We start from the raw sequence: 9,404 nt of genomic DNA on the forward strand, positions 1-9,404 counted from the left end.
AAACCTTAATTCCCTAATATCTATGGATTTATTTATAAATACTTTACAGATGGCCTAATTCTTAAATCCCTTCACTTTCTCTTAAGTAGTAAGCTTTTGTAATGTTTCCACCTTGATTGTCTACAAATAAAACTGAGGTATATGACAACTAATCCTGTCTGCCTGGTCTCTCACCAAATTCAATTCAATGATAATCCAATCCCTTATAAAAATCCAAAGAATCACACAAAAGAATGAGACTCCATTTGGTTTTATAGCCAACCAATCAAAATTAAAGCCTCTATGTTCCCTTTCTCTGATTTATCTTCCAAGGAGGATTTAGCAATCTTGGTGAAACAGCCACTACCTTAGATTTCATCTGATTTAAGAGTCTCCATATAGCTCCCAAGTGGCAAAGATATATGATCTTTGGAGATTCATTCTAAAAGAAAAAAATACACTGTGAAAGAATTTGAGGCCATTTTTGGAAGCTGGCAGCTGCCTCAGTGGTCAAACAGGTGCTTGCGACAGGGTAAATGCACCCTCTTGGTGTCAGATATTTGGGCATTACCTATAAGAGCAGGGGGAAAATGGCCTTGCTATGCTACACCTGGGGCTGTGGTCAGTGCTTCACTCCCCAGGCCAATTCCAGTGATGTTCGCACAGACCACTGAGGTGTTCCAGTCTTTCATGATGCATTAAAGGGTTGGTCTTGCTCTAAGAGAACAACTGATTTTTCTGATTTCTTAAGCATTGTAGGCTGTACAAAAAGTAGACAAAATAGTGAGAAGTCACCAAGCCAATCAAACCTGAAGTCAAGACTACTAAGAAGAAAGAACTATCTGAATTGAAACACAAATTTCAGGAGCACATAATTCAAGCCCCTAAACTAATAGAAGCAATAAAAAGGCTAAGCCCAGATGAACCAATGACAAATCTGGAATTAAAAATATCTGTCTCCCTAAAACAAGCACTTGATAAACTGTCATGAGGGAATGAAAATGATAAGAAAGAAAAGAGATGAAATTAAGATTGAGACTTCATGTAAAAATGGAGGGTGCTCAAAAATTGGAAACCAAAGATATTAGGGTATACAGAGTCTAGAGAAAGTCTGTGTATACCATTCCAGAGTGCCTACTGTCCACGAGGGCATGAAATACTGGAACTGTTGTAGAAGAAAAACTTCCAATTTTAATACATTCTTAGTTCAAGAGGACTGTACAGCAAGGAAACACATGTGGATTAAAAAGGATACTGGCCAGAGAAATGCAAATTAAAACCACAGTGAGATGCCATCTTATTCCAATTAGAATGTCCATTGTTAAAAAGTCAAAAAATAATAGATGTTGGTGCGGATGTGGTGAAAAGGGAAAACTCATACACTGTTGGTGGGAATGGAGATTAGTACAACTTCTATGCATCGATATGGAGAGTTCTCAAAGAACTAAAAATAGACCTACTATTTGATCCTGCAATCCCACTACTGGGTATCTACCCAAAGGAAAGAATTCTTTGTATCAGAAAGATACCTGCATTCATAGGTTTATTAAAGCACAATTCACAATTGCAAAGATACCAGAATCAACTGCCCATCAACTGATGAGTGGATAAAGAAAATGTGGTCTATCCATATACCATAGAGTACTACTCAGCTATAAGAAAGAATGAAATAATGTCTTTTGCAACAACTTAGGTGGAACTGGAGGCCATTATCCAAAGTGAATTAAATCAGGAACACAAAAGTAAATGCCACATGTTTTCACTCATAAGTGGGAGCTAAACTATGGTTATATAAGGACAAACAGAATGGTATAATGGACATTGGAAACTCAAAGGAGGGAGGGTGTGAGGGACAAAAAAAAGTATCTATGGGGTACAATGCACAATATTCAGATGATGGGTACAAAAGCCCACACTTCATCACTATAGAATTCAACTTATACCCCTAACTCTATTAAAATTTTTAAAAAGCGAGGGAAGGATGCTGAAAGCAAAGTTGTTCCATGTGGAAATGCCTGGCGTCAGACTGGGGGGAAGTCACCATTTCAGGATATTCTAAAAATTCACTTCCAGAACTTAGTTGATTAGAAGTAAATAGTACATTGTTAAACGTGCATGTGTTTGAAGGGGAGAAGGAATTTCATCAAAATGCAAAATTATGATGTGATTGATGTCAAGGTGAAGTTATGTAACTATGACTGCAACAAAGATTGAGATCACCGTGAGAAAGCTGAACCAGGCAATGGAAGACCCTTGAACTGCCTGCCACCAAAAAGCAGGAAAAACAAAAAGAAGATATAACAGATTAAGTAGGAAAGGGAAAAAAGAAAAAAGCTATTAACCTATTTCAGAATTCTTAATAATGTGTGGTGACATGGCGGCTCACTGCTGTAATCTTTCGTTTTATTGTTGTGTTGTTGAATCTGGCATTGCAGGGTCATCATTAGGTTCTTAAAAGCCACAGTCAGGTTATCTTTTTGTTCCTCACATCTTTCTTCCAAGTTACATACGATTTATTATTCATTTCTCCTCACGGACACATTCATAGTTGTGGCCTGTACTTAGAGAAGCTAGAAATAGCTCATAAACAGAATTGTAGTATTTCTTAGCATAACGTTCAGTGGGAAAAATAAAGGAACATTTGTTTTTGTCACATCTCTCTCTATTATCCCATAATTAGTAAAGCAAGATGAAATGTCAAATTTTTAATCAGTTTTTTCATGGATTTGTGGTCTTATGATATTTGAAAATCTTCGGGAAGAGATGATTCCATGCATTGTTTTTTCCATGTCAGATGGTTCCTTTTTCTAGGAGGATTAATTGTATGGTGGTGTAGTAAGTCGTTAAAGGGGAATATATGCATTGGTTAACAAATTACAATTTGTTGACAACTAATTGAATTTTAAAATTACATTAATACTTCTATTACTTTGCCAAGCAGTATGATTTAAGAGTATAGTAAATGTAACTAAGAGTACAGAGGTATCAGTTTGGTTAAAATTCACCATTTTATAAGACTAAGCAATAATGTTAAAAAATCTCTTTCATGATTATTTAAGTGTCTTCATTTGGTGTTATAACTAAATTGTGCCTGTTTACAGATTAAACCGTCTCAAAATTTTTAATTAGTTACTTATAAAAAGAAATTATCTATATCTGGCCTCCCAGATGGAAAACTATATTTATGAAATTGTAGACTTAAAGGTTTGTGGAAATACATTATGGTATCAGATAACTAAAAATATGAACTTCACTTTATGACAACTATGTATTCCATGTTAAATAAAATAGCTTAATTCTCAAAAAAAATTTTTGACATTGCTTGAGGTGAAATTCGTGCTGCTGCTAACTGATGGAGGATGAGTCCCACCAGTACCCGCCTTGTCCCTTTTCTTATTGATGTGTGCCTCCTAAAAACTTGCTCCCTCCCAGTTCACTCCCATGAGCAGCCATGTTGAGCCGTGTTTGCTAACACTGAGATGTCGTGATGATGGATCACAACCAGACACTCCATTCAGGGCTAGATCACTGCGATCTGTCATTACGTACAAATTTCCTTCTTGCTGGAACCGGGAGAAATAAATAAGGAAGATGAAATTGCACATTGTTTTATATCCTGTTTTAACTAAACAAACACGTAGCCCCATTAGAAACAGGATCAGACATCATGGGATTCGATCTGTCCAGTGAGCTGTGAGCCAGCCGAGGCCCCTCCAAGCCCTGCTTTCCTCTGGGTGTTCAGATGCACTGTGGCACCTAAAGAACACCTAAGCCCATCTGATTTAAACTCTATTTCATTTGTTCACTTCATGCTTGAATCCTAGACCAGCTCCTTGTCTCCCCAAACTCACCTGGATCTGTATCCAAAGATGATTCCTTGGATTCATTTCAGATGATGTCACTTCAGTCTCCAGCAGAAGCCCTGGGGAAACTCTCACTCTGTCTATTTATCTCCAGTGAATATCAAATCAGATTTCACCGCATAATAGTTAGAATGACTTTATCAGTTTTATTAAAGCTGTAAATTTTGTTTTTAAAACCTGCCAAAATCTGTGCTTCCAGACTCCTCTAAGAGCAAATTAACTTTTATCTCCTTTCTCTGCTCAGTCCTCCAGGCAATCAGACCAACAGGACGCTCCAGATAGAACATGCACGGGAATTGTCCTGTGATTCAAGATACCAGAGTGGTATTTCTGTTGATTCTATCTGGATTCACACTTGGCACAATGCTGTAGCTCAAAGAGAAAAACTGCACATCTAAGATCTGCAAGCTAGGCAAGGTTATTAGAGGCTCTGATCTTACAGACATGTAATAGAGTTACTTTGAATTGCTTGACCTTATCTACCTGGGAACCTCAAAAAAGTGCCTTCTGTTCTCACTCCTTGTTATGACCTCCTTCTTCATCCTCTGAGATTCTCCATTGCCTCTCTCCTCCCACATCCCTTGCAGGAACAAGCAGTCCGACAGTGCTGTCTCTTGAACACAGAATGCACCTTCACATTCAATATTCCATCCAACTAAATTCTCTTTATCCTCTTTTCTGCTCTCTTAAGGACCTACAGCTCTTTTAAGGATCAGGTCAACTACACCTGTTTCAGTCTCCCCAATTGTATCTAATCACCCTTCCTCCTTTCTCCATACTCTTAGCATTTGGTATCTCTTTTCCTTGTCTACCTCTCTCACTACATCAAATGCTCATGTTATCCTGATTCTTTGAGCACCCTTCTCAGTCCTTCCAATACTAGGTGTACAGAATAAATTGCTGGAAAAGCCCACATTAGAATGAAAGGAAGAGATGATGAGTTATAAAGTGAGGCATAGAGTTTGTATATGGATTGTATATGGATTACGGAGCTGAAAAAGGCATGGAGGTTAAGAAGTTTGGCACATGTTCTAGTATAAACCGAACAACAATGACTGTTTCACACTAATGCCCTGAGGCTGCCCCACCCACATGGCACCCATGGATTTAATATTTTATTTGCTCACTTATCCAATCAGCACCCTTTGACAAGTTGAAGCCATTTTATAAAATCTGAACAATGTGTTTATCAAATCCCTGCCATTAGGAAACTATATTTCTAAAACCAAAAGTAAAACTCAAAAGATTCACTCACACTTGCATTTTCCAATATTACAAAAGAAGTAGGACAAAAATCAGAAGATTGGACCACTGATAATTATGGGAACATCGGTAATGGAGACATTTCCTTCTTCTTTCCCAGTTGTAAATGACAATGCTGGAACAAAGACCATGGAGGCTAGGTCTTGTCAACCTGTGTTTCCTTAGCACTTAGAACACTACCTTGGACATCTTAAGTATAAGTAGAATAAATGACAGAAAATCAGTCGGCAGGTGCACATGCACAGTAAGCCATGCTTTGTGAGTCAGACTCAGAAAGTAGCACTGAAGGCAGAGCTGTTGCCTGTGCTGTTCACTGCCATGTGTTAGAGCTTAGAATATGTCTGCCAGGTACTCGATAAATACTTGTCGAGTGAGTAAATGGAGCCAGATCTTGGAGGCTGTAAAAATCAGTTTAAACTTTGGACTTCACCTTAATATCAACCAGAAGTCATTAAAAGGTTTTAAGCCAGAAAGTTACATGATCGCATTTCAGTTCACAAGAGCTTGCCAGCCGCAGAACCAGAAAGGGTGAAATGAAATGCCAGATGAAGGTTAGGAGGCTAATACTCTCGTCTAGGAGAGACACCACCACCACAGACCAGGGTGGTGGCGGCAGGATTGGAGAACTGAGGAAACTTGATAAAATGTGGTTCTTGGTTGGGTATGAGTGGCAAGGGAGAGAGGTATAGAGCAACTGCCAGCAAGCAGCTGAGCAACAGTGTGGAGGTTGGAGCTGATCATTCAATGCAGTAACGGAAGAAGAAGAGCGGGTTTTACAAGGAAGGCTAGCTTTGGTTTTTCATATGTGTTGAACTTATGAGAAATTTGATTCCAGTAGAGATGTCTACTAGATAATTGATTACTCAGGGGAGGAGCTTAGGAGGGAGGTCTCACCTAGAAATGAAAGCATAGTTCAGTGGTTGCGAACTGCTAGCCCATAAGACAAATCTTGCCCAACAGGCTTTTTTAACAGCATTTTTTCTTTTCTTTTCTTTTTTTTTTTTTTTTTTTTTGGCAGAGTCTTGCTTTGTCACCCTGGGTAGACTGCAGTGGCATTGGCCTACCTCACAGCAACCTCAAACTCCTGGGCTCAAGGCATCCTCCTGAGTAGCTGGGACTACAGGCATGAGCCACCACCCCTGCTGATTTTTTCCATTTTTAGTAGAGACAGGTCTCGCTCTTGCTCAGGCTGGTCTGGAACTCCTGAGCTCAAGCAATCCTCCCGCCTCAGCCTCTATGAATGTTAGGATGCAAGCCACTGCGCCCGGCCTAACAGCATTTTTTAAATTTTTATGTCAGCTTAAAACTTTTAAAAATAAGAAGACTTCACATAAAAAAAAAAAATCCAGATTTTCAGCTTCTCTTTAAAAAGTTGAAGATCTAATGAAGTTAAACCTACATCCTCTCATGCTAGCAAAGAGTGAGGGCTGAGAATTGGCTTTCCCCTTACATGGGGAATGTTCCCTTCGGATCACCAGAGAACCTTCATTCCATGCTGTCTACGCCACACCTAGGGTTCCAGGTGACACTGTCATCATGTTTGTGTGATTGTTCTCAGGGCAGAGCTACGAAAAGTGTCTTTCTTATGCTATCTCTTCTGAAAGTGGGAAAATAAAAGCTACTAAGAGGACTGAGTATTTCAAGGGAAAAAAATTCTTACACTTATCCCACATCTTCATTGTGTTACCTATCTTGTTCCCAAAGGCATCTGACATTGTGACCTCTGACATAGTTTCGAAAGATAATTTGAGTTACTGCCATAATATTCAGCTTTGAGTTTCATTGCCCAGAACCTCAGCAGCAGTTGGTTCTCTCTGAGAGGGCTAACGTGGTCTGGGGGTTGAGTTCTGTTCTTCATTCATCGTTTTCTTTGATGTCACTGCAAACTATTTTTACATCCTTGTTAAATTGGTAGTAATTGCTTTATAATAAATTTATATGCATTGATATTTTTCTGATGCTATCAATGATGAATGCAGATTAAACTGTTACTTGGCGAGATAAGAAGGAAAGCACAAATAGTAGGCTAAAATTAGGTTGTGCTTATTTTAGTAATTACAGGACTTTGGAACCTATAAGAAATGTCATCTCTCTATGTGACACAAATGTGTTTACAGGATTCTAAAACCTCCTTAGATGGACGAATGAAGCACATCTTATATGAGGATGAAGCACTGAATAGCTTCATTTAATAAAAACAAACAGGAACTTACTCTGCTCGGGTTCAGCTTGTAATCTGCCATGAACTTGCTGTCAGTCTTTGGCTAAGTTAATTAACCTTTCTAAACTTTTCTATAAAATGAGGGTGAAACAATAGCTGAATAATCAACCTGTCAGAACTATAGGAACTAATATGTAAAGTACTTTATGAAAGCATATAACATTTTACAAATTTTAGTTGTTGTTCCACTTTCTGGAGATAATGAAAACAAATGGCATATACTGAATCTGCTTTGTGTTCAAGCCAACCTTTCTTCAGCTGCCCTTTGGTTTATTAATACTACATTGATCATTGAATTTGGTGGGAAAACAAGAGCCTGTTCATAGGTGTTAGATAAGAAAATATTACAGAGAAAAGTGATTTCACATTGAACTGTCCTTTCTGAGAGTCACTTTTGCCTTCCCCTTGGCACCCTTTAATGCTGACTTTACTTCTAATATTTTGGTACATTCTCCTGAAAAGTCTGCCCCTCAAAGACGGGAGTTTGTGCAGCTAAAAGATTAAAAGCAACAACTAACATTGCACATAAAGTAGGTGCTGTCACCCAGGTGCTAGGAGTTGCAATGGTGCCCTCTTGTGAGGATGTTCTGTCAATGCACCTCACAGAGGAATGGATACAATGTGTTTTTAAATGAGGATATTCTCAGCACTAGTTTGAGATGGTTACATTCTGTATCTCTTTATTTTATAAGTGTAAGAAGCTGTAAAGTGTGCTAGTCTTTGACCATCATTCTCTTAACTTAGCCAACAATGCAATCAGACAACATTGCATTTTGACAACACTGCTTGGAAATATTTGCTTAACACAACTCAATCTCCTGCTTTATTAGACCAAAGCCCCAGGTGATGTGACAACAAATCTCAAGCAAATTTCTTTCAGTCCTTCTAGGACAATGAGTTTCTTTATAAGAGTACACAAACACACAGACACACACACACACACACACACACACACGATATAGATAAAATAACTGACAAGAGAAAAATCTTCATATTATTAATGACTACTTTTGGGCAGTAGCACTTAGAAGCTTAGCTTGTACTTTTTACTTTATACAGTTTTATAATCGTTGGGGTTTTTTTCTTAAGATATGCAAATTATTTTAAAAATATGTATATACTTCATTTCTTTGTAATGACAGCACCATCTAGTGGTCTATGTTAACTTTTAAAATATTTTTTACTTTAATGTGATAATTAATATTTTAATATTAAAATAAAGCAAGCAACTATGGCATGGGGGAAAAACATTTTAATATGGCATTTAAAAGAATAACTCATCATAATTACTTAAAGGGTTCATGTCTTATAATAAGATATATTAAATGCAAAAATCAAATACAGGAATATATGTGTGATAATCTATCATTTGCTAAAAATGATGCAGAGTATTTTTATATATTTGATTATATGTGTATAAAATATCTCTGGAAGGACACAGACACATGCACACATACAAACTAGTGACAGTAGTTGTCTTTAGTAAGGATAACTGGATGGCTGAAAAATAGGAATGAGAACAAGAATTTTCCCTGTGTACAATTTTGAACCCTGTTAACATAAAATGTAAATTAAAACAAAGCTCGTATCTAAAAAAAATTTCTCTATGCTGATTTCAGATCCTAACGTTATAAACTCTTTCCTAGTCTTCATATATCTATCTGCACCATATGTTAAAGTAGAATTTTTCTTGAAATAAAACTCAGAGGGACACAGAACCAAATTATCTCTTTAGGGTCCAGGCCTAGAAATTGACTTAAAATAAACACCCTGAGAAAAACCAACTAGAGAAAGTTCTCTACTGTTAGGGGGAAAAAAATTGCTACCCACCCTACATACTCACCACAGGTTAAGAGGATCAGGAATTCCAGGTTTCCTAACTAAAGGACACAGATATCTCATCCTATAAAAAGGAACATGTATAAACTCCTACAGTAGAAAGCTGTTATCACTAAGACCACAGTGTGTTAACAAGAAAGTTGGACCAGGCAGGGCGCAGTGGCTCACGCCTGTAATCCTAGCACTCTGGGAGGCCGAGTCAGGAGGATCATTTAAGCTCAGGAGTTTGAGACCAGCCT

General features: G+C 37.8%; 1 pseudogene; it reads left to right on the forward strand.

Annotated features, from left to right (window-relative positions):
• The first annotated feature begins 569 nt into the window (after nucleotides 1-569).
• On the forward strand, nucleotides 570-2,288 carry LOC138398954 (cysteine and histidine-rich domain-containing protein 1-like; annotated as a pseudogene).
• Nucleotides 2,289-9,404: the final 7,116 nt, after the last annotated feature.

Source organism: Eulemur rufifrons, chromosome 18 (assembly GCF_041146395.1).
Source record: "Eulemur rufifrons isolate Redbay chromosome 18, OSU_ERuf_1, whole genome shotgun sequence".
In the NCBI taxonomy this organism is placed as follows: domain Eukaryota; kingdom Metazoa; phylum Chordata; class Mammalia; order Primates; family Lemuridae; genus Eulemur; species Eulemur rufifrons.